At 32.5% G+C, this 13,226-nt stretch overlaps 2 pseudogenes; both read left to right on the forward strand.

The window, feature by feature from the left end:
- The first annotated feature begins 1,420 nt into the window (after positions 1-1,420).
- On the forward strand, positions 1,421-4,774 carry LOC129289481 (annexin D5-like; annotated as a pseudogene).
- Positions 4,775-4,943: 169 nt separating this feature from the next.
- LOC129291457 (annexin D5-like) lies at positions 4,944-8,790 on the forward strand (annotated as a pseudogene).
- The last annotated feature ends 4,436 nt before the right edge of the window (positions 8,791-13,226 follow it).

Here is a 13,226-nt window from a genome sequence, read left to right on the forward strand (position 1 = left end):
GGAAGAAATTCAATTTGCTGTGCTGACAATGTTGGCTAGGGATGCACACAATGTAGTACAGGGCTTTTGACTCCTCTCAGAAGTGCCATTGATTTGCCAGGATATTTATGATAGATATATGAGTTCATGCTCTAGTACCTAGGTTGTATTATCTCAAGCCTCAGCTTGCTACTGTTAAGGGGGAAAAGGCCAAAGCGACAAAATTCAAGACTCTCTGTTTATTCAGTCATTTTTTTTATTCAGACTTGGGGGCTATTTTTGTTGGATTTAGGAAAGTTTAAGTGAGTTAGATTTTAGAGTTTCATCAAATTTAAAACATATCTCCAAACCCCAATGACATTTACAAAGAGTTTACTTTATTTGTTAAAAAATATAAGATATTTTTAATTAAATCTCACATGTCAATAAAATAGTTATTTATTTTTAATTAACATTATCTTTTCATATACTTATATTTAATAGAGTATTTTATTTTAAAATAAATATAGAGTGATTTATTCATTAGGTATACTCTTGAAGAAAAAAAATAATGAGTATACTTTAAAATACTAAAAACACTTTATATTTTTTATGGAGTGAACGTAAATTATCTATAATAAGGTTCTCACATCAACAACAATATTTAATTGTTTGATTTTTTTTAATTATGTATCAAATTCTTATCAACTAACCAATCTTTATTGGTGGTGTGGTCTAATATTTAGCAATTAACACCATGATCAAAAGAAAAATCAACATATCAATAATCAATTTGTCGTGATCTATTATGCCAAATGGGTTGACTTCAATGTTTTGAGAATAAGAAAAATCTATTTGAAATAAATTATAGTATGAACATAATTTTTAAAAACAACATAAATTTGAAGATCAAACTAATCACTTGTTTTTTTAGGTACACCTAATAGATTCTTTTAGAGTACCTAACTTCATGATGACTTGATCTAATCTTAAAGCTCCATATAAAATACTCTCCGGTTCTATTTATTTCAAAATTTATAATTCTATTAAAAAATTTAATAAATTTTTAACTATGTTTTTATTAAAACTACATATTTTTAATAACATATTTTCTTTTAGTAATATTTAAATAAAGAAAAAAATTTATATTAGAAATTTAATAATATGACTTATAATAAGATGAAAAAAATTTATTTAATAAGAATGCATCGTTTTCAAGATGGGGGGGTTGCGTTCCTTGCCGTCTTCGTTTTGGTGAAATTTTCAATTTCAAAGTAAACCGTTGCATTTGAATAATTAGGAAAAGGTTTTTTTGCCAAAAAAAAAAATTATAATTACGAAAGTTTATAGATTTTTTTAATAAAAAAATGATAACTTGCTAAGCACAATTTTTATAAAAATATTGCTGTGTTGCTTTTTTAATGGACCCCTGCGTTACTTATTTAAATTGTGCTGGCCAATAAATAAATTATATGAACGCAACGCTTTCGATTCCATTGCAGCTTCGTTGAGAAGACAATCAAGACGTTGATTACGAAGTCAGAAATATCTCCGTAATACTGCAAGAAATTGGTTTCGCAGAGAAAGATGTCTACGTTGGTTGTACCCCCAGCTCCTCCTTCCCCAAGAGATGATGCTATACAGCTTTACCGCGCTTTCAAGGGTACCTTCTCACTCTCTCTGTCTCGATTTCTCTCCACGTTTTTTTTCTTGTTCAATTTGTTCGTGACAGTGTAATGAATATCCTGCTTGAGGAATAAGAACGATTCCCATTTTTAACTTCAAATTTGTTGGTCGTGTATTTTAACTGATCATTCTCAAGTCAGGTTCAATATTTTTGTGCACAGCATGATTGTGGGTAATTCTGGAAGAACATGGACGCCTAGGATTAAGGGAGGTCAAATTGGGCACCTTTGCATTAATTATTAAGCCGTCAATTTTCGCTTTTTGAATTGAGTGATGTTGATCTTGTATAACAATTCTGGTGAGATTCTTCAAGCATAATATGATCGGTGTAAATTTCCCAGAACTAGTATGAATATTTTGGGGAACTTATTCTAAAATGAGGGTTTGTTGAGATATTCTTAATACCTTCCTTATTTTACATGCTTGGGATCATAATAAGGTGACTGGATAACAAGCCCTAACAACAGAGTCTGTGATTGGAACTCAGCTCGGCCGAGAACATTTCGGACATTTTCAAACTAGATGTTGGTAGCTACCAGACAACTACCAAGATTTCATTTTCTTTGTAGAGTGTGTTCAATTTGCCTTCCTCTTCCAATGTGTGTACTGTAGTTTCTAAGTGGATTTTGTCTTCGTATATTGGAGCTGCTCTTGAAGAGTCCATTCCTCTAGACTTTCTCTATTTTGAAAAGGACTAATTTGACGCAATTTGAAAGTTAAAGGACCAAATTGAATCCCAAGAAATATTAAGGGATCATAGTAAAACAAATAAATAAGGACCAAAATGATAAGAAAACCATTATTAACATCTGTTTTGCCTTACATTAGGAGGGTTTTGAAGCCAGGCTACCCACATTTTATTCCATCTTTACTAATCTATTTCATAAATTCTTTGCATTTACAGGATTTGGATGTGATACTAGTGCTGTCATTAATATACTTGCTCACCGTGATGCTACGCAACGTTCCTACATACAACATGAGTACAGAGCTATGTATTCTGAGGATCTTCTTAAACGCTTATCTTCTGAGCTTAGTGGCAAGCTAGAGGTATTAATTAATATTAATTTGAAATCCGTTGTGGTGTGTCATATAATAATCTTTCTTTTGTATTTAGTAAATATTAATTATTATTATTATTATTATTTCATTTTTCTGATTTTCAGAATGCAGTTCTGCTCTGGATGCATGACCCTGCTGGACGTGATGCTGTAATCCTTAGGCAGACACTGGTTGCAGATAAAAGCCTTGAAGCTGCTACCGAAGTGATATGTTCACGAACTCCATCCCAGCTACAATATTTAAAACAGATATATCATTCTAAGTTTGGAGTTTTTCTTGAACATGACATTGAAAGGAATACATCTGGAGATCATAAAAAGGTAAGGTTTCTCTTTGTCCTTGTGTGTGTATGGCTCTTAGGAAAGCTTCCTTAGCCATTCCAAAATAGTCACACTGAATGTGCTCCATTGGCCCAAAAATTCATAATTTTCCTTGCTTCTTAATTTCCAGTTATTTATTTTGACCTGTGAGTTGAACGGTTTCTGGTTGATTTGTCTCTTCGAGGTTGAATTGCATTATGCGATTTCAGATGGCTTTGAAATTATGCTTTTGCATGAGTAGGAAGAATGATGGGCTTAAAATTTCAAGTACTATATTGTTTTGCCTCTTCCAGGATAGTTCTATTCCATTTTTTTTTTTAATTGGCTCAGTTGCAGTAAAAATCTTTGAATTTACTTTCCTTGTGGTCATTATCTGCTCAATAAAATCTCGCCGGATTTTTTTTTAAGCAGTGACTTTTTGAAGATATAAGAACGATAGAGCAGCTATTGCTGCTACTTTTTTGTTTGAAAGTTGCCCCAGATCTTCATCGCATGTTGCTATTGCTAATACTTTTCGTTTACAAATTGAGTCAGATCTTGCTTGCATATATAAGCTCTCCTCGACTTGAAGGCCCTGAAGTTAATAGAGAGATGGCTGAGAAGGATGCAAAGGTTCTCTACAAGGCAGGGGAGAAGAAATTAGGAACTGATGAGAAGACTTTCATTCAAATTTTCAGTGAAAGAAGTGCAGCACAGTTGAATGCCATAAGTTCTTATTACCATGATATGTATGGACACTCACTGAAGAAGGTATCTTTTACATGATCACTTTTGAATTCTATCTTCTTGAAAATGTTGTTTCTTGTGCTTAACTACATTGCACCCATATCAGGCAGTAAAGAACGAACCTCGGGGAATTTGGTTATGCACTTTTGACAATAGTTCGATGTGCACAGAATACAGCAAAGTATTTTGCGAAGGTATTACCTTGCACTTCAAAGTTACGGATTTACTTCTTATAGCAGTATAATTAATTTTTTGAATTACCAAACGTGGCAGTGACCACAGCTTGGCTATGCTTTACCATGACCAATTCAATGGCAGCTACTATTGCAGTATCATTTAATAACAATGAAACAACAATTTTTTCTATTCAATCGCAAGCTTTAATGTCATACTGAGGATGGAGGGTGCAATAACTGGTGCAAATTTTGATGGTTCAAGTTATCCTTGCATGCCCTATTTCTATATCTTATCTGCAAATGGAGGAAATGTCAAGAATTTGCTGTATTGATTCAAGTATGCTTTGTAAGCACGAACGAATCTTTCAAAACTGCTCATGCAGACATTTGATAGGATTTTCTTGTTTTTTTCTCAATGCAGGTGTTACACAAAGCGATGAAAGGTTTGGGGACTAATGATTCCACACTTATAAGGGTGATTGTAACAAGGACTGAGATTGATATGCAGTTTATAAAGGTTGAATATTTGAAGAAATACAAGAAGACGCTGAATGATGCGGTTCATTCGGAGACATCTGGCCACTACAGGGCATTTCTTCTTGCACTTTTGGGTCCCAACCAGTAGAATAGTCAAACGATCATGATGTGGGTATTGCATGTGGAATCACTTCAAACTCCACTATTTTTCAACGTAGTAATGCTGTAATATGAGTTGTATTCAGTGTTTGTACTTAGAAATATCAGTTTGAGACTTAAGGTGAAATACTGTTGTGAAGTAATGATCTTAGTGCCTTGTAGATCCTTGTTTCCATTATGATGTAATTTGAGTTGTGTAAATTTCATGTACATGTTTTCTATCATAACAATGACTTGTAGGAACTAAAAATAAAAATTTCTTTTTTTTCACTCCGTATTACACTCTGAACGTGGCAGATATCAGAATCTTTTATCATTCAAGAGATTTGAGATGGGTGATTTTATTGGAAGGTGAAACTTCAATGAGACGCAGAAATTTGGCTGTTTTTGTAATAATCGTTTTATTTTTAATTGTAATTGATACAAGTTATTTAAGTTTAGCTGAGCTTTATATATACTATTTTCATATACATTTAATATGAAATTTTCTATTGAAACACAAGCACCTAATTTAAATATTTAATTATATAAATTTATAGAAAGCAAACCAGACACTTGCATGCAAAGAAGCATGATAGCGTAGATAAAAGCTTTCTAAACGTTGAGGACGTAACTTCCATCTTTCTTGCAGCTTCGATGTTGAGACTTTGAGAGAGGCGTGACAGAAATGTAATAGAAATACGAAGAGAATTGTGTTTTGGAGAGGAAAATGTCAACGCTAAGCTTACCCCCAGTTCCTCCTTCCCCGAGGGACGATGCTGTACAGCTTCATCGTGCTTTCAAAGGTACTCTTTCTCTGTCTCGGTTTCTCTCCTTTTATGTTTAAATTGTCGTTCACAATGTAATACAATGACCGATGGGTTTCAATATCTGGGAAAAACCTGGTTTTAGACGATGAATATTTTACGGGAAAAAAGGAGGCCAATTTGGACATCTTTGTGTCAATTAGTACCCTAATTTTCATTCTGTGAGATGAATGATACTGCATTGAATCATGTATGCCAGTATCAATGGCCTTCTTAATTAAAGCATGAATCTGGTCGTTGTGAAGGACTCAAAGCCAATATGAATTTCCGGGGGAATCATTCTGAAAAAATGGATTTTGTTGATTCATTCTAAGGCCGTTTTATATTTTTACATTGGATGACAAGCCCCAACAATGGAGTCTGGAAGGAATTCTTTGTTGGCCAGTTTTTACTGACATTTTATATATTAGATTTTGGCGGCTACCAGATAGTTACCGAGATTTCAGTTTCTTTATAGAATTTTGTAACCTCTTCAAAAGTATGTTTTTGTTTCTACATCAACTTGTGTTCTCATCAGCTACAGCTCTTGAAAGAGTCTGAGTCTTATCCCTGCTCATTTTATTAATAGCATAACTATGCTTTTGGCACTTTTAGTTTGGTCCCATAACTTTCTCTCTGCACCATGTTCCACTATCAGCTTGATCTAGTATTTCAACCTGGCCAGTTAAAGTGTTCCAAAATGATCCCTGAGTTCTTTTGTGTTTCCAAATGATCTTTGATGGACGTAATGGAAAGGACGAATACGGCATACATTGAAAGCTAAGGGGAAAATAAAACAGATAGAGAGGGAGAAGAAAGTTGAGACCAAGTTGAAACAAATAAATAGTTAACAGACCGAAATGATTGTTAGCCATTATTAATTTGTGCTGTTCTCTTTTCACCCATAATCCTCTTTTTTTTTAATTTCATTTTTTTTAAATTCCTTGTATTCACAGGTTTTGGATGTGATACTAAAGCTGTTATCGATATACTTGCCCATCGAGATGCTACACAGCGTGCCTATATCCAACATGAATACAGAACTATGTATTCCTCAGAGTTTCTTAAACGTTTATCTTCTGAGCTTAGTGGCAAGTTAGAGGTACTAATATAACAATAGGGTTACTTAGAACTCCATTCTGATTTGATTTGTTGTTTACAACCATTAATCAAGTCATCAATATATATTTTATTTTACTAGATAAAGCCTTTTTTTATTGGCACTTCAGTAACTATTTTTGTGTGAAGAAAAAAAGATAGCAACTGTTTAGTATGGTGTTCAGTTTGGTTTTTCTGATTCTCAGGATGCAGTTTTGCTTTGGATGCATGACCCCGCAGGACGTGATGCAGAAACCATTAGGAGGACATTAGTTGTGGATCAAAACCTTGAAGCTGCTACTGAAGTAATATGTTCAAGAACTCCATCTCAGCTACAATATCTAAGACAGGTTTACTATTCTAAGTTTGGAGTTGTTCTCGAGTAAGACATTGAAATGATGACATCTGGAGATCATAAGAAAGTGAGGCTTCTCTCTGTTCTTGTTTTCTTTGTGGATTTTTAAAATGACACCCCACCCCTTCCAAAATAGCTACACTCACTAAATATGCTCTGGTGGCTGAAAAATCCACGTTTCCTCACGTCATTGCATGGGATTAGAACATTATAGTTTATTATGGCATTCCAGATGGCTTTGAAGTTATGCATGCGTGAGTTCCAAGTGCTTGGATAGTTCTATTAGGCGTTGTTTTTAATATTTGGCTGCTTTATCTATAAAGCACTTAATATCTAAATATCTATAAATTCACTTTCCATGTGGTCCTCATGTTCTGCTCAGTGAATCTCATTGGGTTGTTTTTGGCAGTTGCAAACCCATTTAAATAGGGAGCCCATTATTTTTTGTTCAAGATATTTAGAACAATGAAGATGCTGTAGCTGATACTTTTTGTGTAAACGTCGAGTCAGATCTTGCTTGCATATGTAAGCATTCCCCGTTATGAAGGCCCTGAGGTCAGCAAAGAGATAGCTGAGCAGGATGCGAAGGTTCTCCATAAAGCAGGAGAGGAGAGATTTGGAACTGATGAGAAGACCTTTATCCAAATTTTCAGTGAAAGAAGCAGGCCCCAATGAATGCCACAAATTCTTGTTACCATGAATTGTATGGAACTCACTGAAAAAGGTATCTTTTACCATATTTTTCCCTTTAAAATGAACTAGAATTACCAACCCATGCATTTTCCGGGAAGAAACGTTGTGATAGATAATTATGATATCGTTTCTATTTATACCCATGTTATCTCAGCATCATAATCTATCAATCACATTATCTGTCTGTCACAATCAAACAATTTTATTTCTCATCCATTGGTATCCAACTTAAACATAACGAGCAAAACACGCAGCTCAAAAAATACTATTTACAAGTCAAGTCACATGATCTGTCTTCCTCCAGAATACATATATTCTTGGAAATTACATTCGGGTGCTTACCTTCTTCACATCCATTTCAGGCAATAAAGAAAGAAACATCAGGGAATTTCTGTTATGCTCTTTTGACAATAGTCCGATGTGCAGAGAATCCAGGGAAGTTTTTTGCTAAGGTATTTCCCTGCAATTGGAAATCAGTTATTTGCTTCGTATAGTGTATCATTTAACTGCAATGAGGCTATAGTCTTCGTATTCATTTACAAGTTTTTATGTCAGACCATGGATGAAAGATGCAACAGTGGACTTGTAATAGTATTTGATTATATTACAGAACTTCTAAACTAATTGTATGCTTGTTTTTGCGAGGCAGGGAACATTATAGTTAGGACTGGGCCTATAATAGTCTTTTAGGCCCGTCTAATTTTTTTTCTCGACCAGTTTATTCCCTTGTAGTTTCACTTAAAATGCCATCATCTTAAGCTGTTCTGGTCTAAAGAAGTTTTTTTCACAAGCATGCTGGAACCTTTCAGGACTCGTTATTGCCAAAAAGCAAGAATGTATCCTCTTGTTTTCTTCTCAATGCAGGTATTATATAAGGCTATGAAAGGTTTTGGAACTGATGATTCCAAGCTAATTAGAGTGATTGTAACAAGGGCTGAGGTTGACATGCGGTACATAAAAGCTGAATATGTTAAAAAATACAAAAAGACTCTGAACGATGCAGTTCACTCAGAAACATCTGGCAACTACAGGGCTTTTCTTCTGTCACTTTTGGGTCCCAATCAGTAGATTTGTCTTACATTGAAGTAATTGGGGGAAGAGTTGTATTTTGTGCTTTGTATGTACTACTATGTACATGAAAGTTTTAGTTTGAAACTAGAGATAAGACGGTTTAACTTGAGCTAAATACATTTTTTTCATGTCTTGCACGGAGTTTGAGAAATAAAGTGCATTGATCATAACTTGTAAATTGTATGACTTGACATTTTTATATTATAAAATATGATTTAACTTAATTTGCTGATAGCTATACTTGATGGTGTCATAATATTTCAGTTTTACTGATTATCCCCACTGTACCGTTGGGTTCTTTTAATGTCTTCTCTTCTGAACGCCCTGCCACTTTTGTGGTGAATTAGTGTTTGTATTTTGATACTTCGAGCCTTCGGGCTTGCCCTGCTTATTCCAAAAAAAAATATTTCAGTTTTATTTCATTTCTTGCTATCATTGCAATTAGACTTAAGAAGGTTGATAAGACTAAGCTCACTCCATCATGTTTGTCTGTATATGCTCACCTGAAGTCCATAAATTGGACATTCCTCCAGCAGCAAGTATGGAGTCTACATTGAAGAAAATGGAATTTGTGAAGGGACAAATGTCTTGGAATTATTGAAAAAAGATGAAGTGACAATCTGAACTTTAAACTGATTGGTTTGAAGTGAGTATGAGTGGGCATAAATGGTATCAAGGAAAAAGGACAGAAAAAAAAAAAAAAAAAAAGCAGAGGGCAGTGATAAAGAACAATAATAAAAGGTAGGATTGTGGCTATTGAATGAGGCAGCTGTCGGTTGAAAGCCACAGGAGCTGAGCTTCAGTGAGGCAATGTCGCGATGTGTCCAGGTGCATGAACTCAGTAACAGATAACATGCACTGATCCTGAAATAACACACAAAAGGACAGTCATTTATGATGTGTTTGGTTGGAGGGGAATGGCAGGGTGGGGAGATTTTTATAATGAGTTCATTTTTAAAAAATTGGAGAAGTGGGGTTCAAAGATTTTAATTAATTTTCATTACTCTCTTTATTTTACGTCTCCTTTTTATTAATATTTTATAAACATTACTTTAAAATTAAACTTGTTAAAATCTTTCATTCCTTCCCTTCCATTTCCTTGCAACCAATCAGGAAGTTAACAATTCAAATAAGGAAAATTAATCTTTTAATTTTTCAACTTTTAACTTACTTGTAACTCAATCCCTCAACTATGACTCGTTTTAACTCAATCCCTCAACTATGACTCGCTTTAACTCAATCCCTCAATCCCTCAGCTTATACCTCACATCAATGAGTAAAAGGAGGGTATTTTAAAATAATATATGAGCATTTTTTATCCCTCTTATTTAATAAGAAATTTTTTTAAAAAAATTAAAAAATAAGAACCAGTAAGTTAAAGCGAGTGATTGAGTTGAGGGATTGAGTTAAAGCGAATGAACCAGTAACTCATTGATGTGAGGTATAAGCTAACATGAAAAAAATTAACAAAAGTTAAGGGACTAATTTGTAAATAATTCAAAAGTTGAGAAACTGAATCATAGGTGAGTTATAGTTGAGGGATTGAGTCATAGCGAGCCATAGTTGAGGGACTGAGTTATAAGTGACTTAAAAATTAGAGAATTAAAAGATTAATTTTTTTTATCAAAATATGACTTGTATTTTGTATTATAGGAGAGCGAAAGGAGTATGTAGCCTTGTACGCATATAGATTCGGTAGTCTCAAATCTCAATTTAATTTCTGAGTATTTTCAATTAGTATTAATTAAATTCACCATAATGCTAACATGTTATAACCTTTACTTGTTTGGTTTTGGAAATGAGTTTTTACAAATTTTGAGACTTATTTTTACATTTCGTTGGCGAGTCTTTCTTATGCAAGATTATTACATGGAGTTTTTTTTTTTTTTTTTTTAGCACGGAGTTTCATATATGCGCTAAATATTGTAGAAAATCAGCAAGTTTAGTTTTCTTTCTTTTTTTTTTTCAAACTTCAAAGTTATTTTCAAATAACTCAGCTGAACCGATACCTCAAAATTAAAATAGGCACAATCGAGTTGGAAACTCGATTCAGGATACGACAAATTGAGTCTGGGAGAAAAAGGAGACGTCCTCCAATGGATTTTTATTTTGATTTTTGCTTAGGAAGACAAATTGAGTTAAAATCATTGCAATGAAAATCAATTGGTTAGTGGGTTCATAAAATTTCTAACTTGGTATTTTTCACAAAATCACAACTAAAAAATTTATTAAATAACTTAAATCATAGTAAAATTTAATAGTGCTTTCTCCGCTTTTTTTTTTCCCTGACCAACTTCCTCCCTTTCAGATATAAGGAAGTTTTTACCCACAAACCAAGAAAAAAAGTTTAAAAAAACCATAATTAATGATGAATTTAATTAAAAATTTCCAATACGAAAAAAATAAGGCACTTAAAAATGCTACTTTATAAAATTGAAAAGAGTATAAGCTTTTTTTTTTATTTGGTTTCAAGGATTTACTAAGATCGGAACGTGCTTTCATACCCAGACAACGCTTATAGAAGAATATTGATAGATAGTCTACTAACAAAATTCTTACATTGACAGCTCCTCCAATTTTGCGGGTTGAAAGTAAAAGGTTTTTTTTTTCTTTTAATTTGGACCAAAACTAAAATCTCCCAAACTTGCGGGGCAGTGTAATTGTTAGAGGGACTTAAATTAAATGTCGTTTTACTTTGGGCAACACAACTCCAGCTACCAAAATTAATGATGAGAAAATGATCAGAGCGGCTAATTAATGAGATTTAAATGTTTTCAATAAATTCGGGTCAGAGAACATGAAAAAACATTTTTTAAAAAGGGAGGCTTGGAATTGAAGAAAGGATCAGAACAAGTGAACCAATTTGGGACCAAGAAATCTAATCTCCTGTCTGCTGTTTTGAGATCACTAGGGGTTCATTTTGTCTCCCACTTTGCCCATCACTCACTATGCAATTTATCACAACGGACCACTTTCACTCTCTTTTCTTCTAAGCTCTCATAAATGACCCTGTATATCTATTCCTCACAATTAATTCTCTTTTCATATATATATATATATATATATGAAAAGAGAATTAATTGTGAGGAATATATATATATATATAGGGCTAATGAATAAAATGGACCCCAAACTCTTACTCTAAAAGCGTCCTGAACCTTGAACTCTTAAAATATGTAAAATAAATTTTAAAATTTTAAATTCATAGCAAAATAAATTTTGATCGTTAATTTTTTTAACACCATTACTGTTCACACGGTATTGTTTACTGTGGGCCCTAGTTAATACTGAAATGTTATTGTTAATTAGTGTCACAAATCTTAAACTATTATGTTAGTAGTGTTTTGGATCCTAAATTTTGAAATTTTAAGCAAATCACTCCCACCAATTATGTATAGAATGTTAATTATTATATAAACCAAATTAATCTTAGCATGATTCGTCACAGTAAATGCATTGTTGGTCGTGGCGAACAACTCATAATTTTGTGAAATGACGTTTTTTGCGCTTTTTTACAATGTTTTCCAAACGATTAATATTTCATAATTCTATATACTCTATAACTCTAATTTATTCTTATTTTAAATAATATTTATTTATTTAATAAAAATTTAGGATCTCATTTGAAAAAAAGTTTAAGTACCATAAAAGTTTACAAATGATGGATGCAAATGCTAATAATTTTTCATCAACAAATTTAAAACTCAAATTAATTAGTTAATCAAAATTATCTAATAGTTAAACTTCTTTTCAAATGATACAAGTTTTCACCGTTAAATTAAAATAAACATTATTTAGTTAATTAAATTAGAGTATATGGAAGCATGAGATACTAATTGTTTAAAAAACATTACAAAAAAAAGGTAAAAATATCATTTCATAAAAGTATAGGTCATTCGCCATAACTAACAATGCTAAAATTAATTTAATCTACATAAAGTTAACGTTTTATATATAAATGGTAGGAGTAATTGGCTCAAAATTTTAAAGTTCAAGATTTAGAATGCTATAAACATAATAATTTAGGATCTATTATACTAATTAATAATGACATGTCAGCATTAACTGGGGCCCACAATGAACAATACAACTTGAACAATAATGATATTAAAAAAATTAATGATCAGGATTTATTTTGTTATAAATTTAAAAGTTTAACACATTTTAAGAATTTAGAGTTTAAAGTATTTTTGGAGCAAGAGTTTAGAATCCATTTTACTCATTAACATTATATATATATATATATATCACAATCAATGTTTTTCTCAACCATAAACAACACCACATTTTCCCCATTGGCTCAATTCATTTTCGTATTCCTCATCATCATAAAAACGTTGTCAAGTGCTCCATCTTATTTGAAGTTTAGGGCAAAGTTAATCATCATCACGATCCTTAAAGAATGGTAATTAATATTTTTAAATGTATACAAAATATTTGACTTTTCAATATTAACCTACATTAAAATAAATGCCACAATAACGTGTCCCAAAAAATTATAACTTAATTCTGAGAGAAATGTTTACATTCAGTATTCGATTGTGTTTCGAATAAATTATCTTCAATAAGAGAATACTTGTAAACCATCAAAAAAAATTAAAAAAGGGTGATATTGAGAAAAAAAATTAACTACTACATTAGAACCAAATTGAGTTTTAAA

Source organism: Prosopis cineraria, unplaced genomic scaffold (assembly GCF_029017545.1).
Source record: "Prosopis cineraria cultivar Desert tree isolate PC_DT_omini unplaced genomic scaffold, ASM2901754v1 PC1, whole genome shotgun sequence".
Lineage (NCBI taxonomy): Eukaryota > Viridiplantae > Streptophyta > Magnoliopsida > Fabales > Fabaceae > Prosopis > Prosopis cineraria.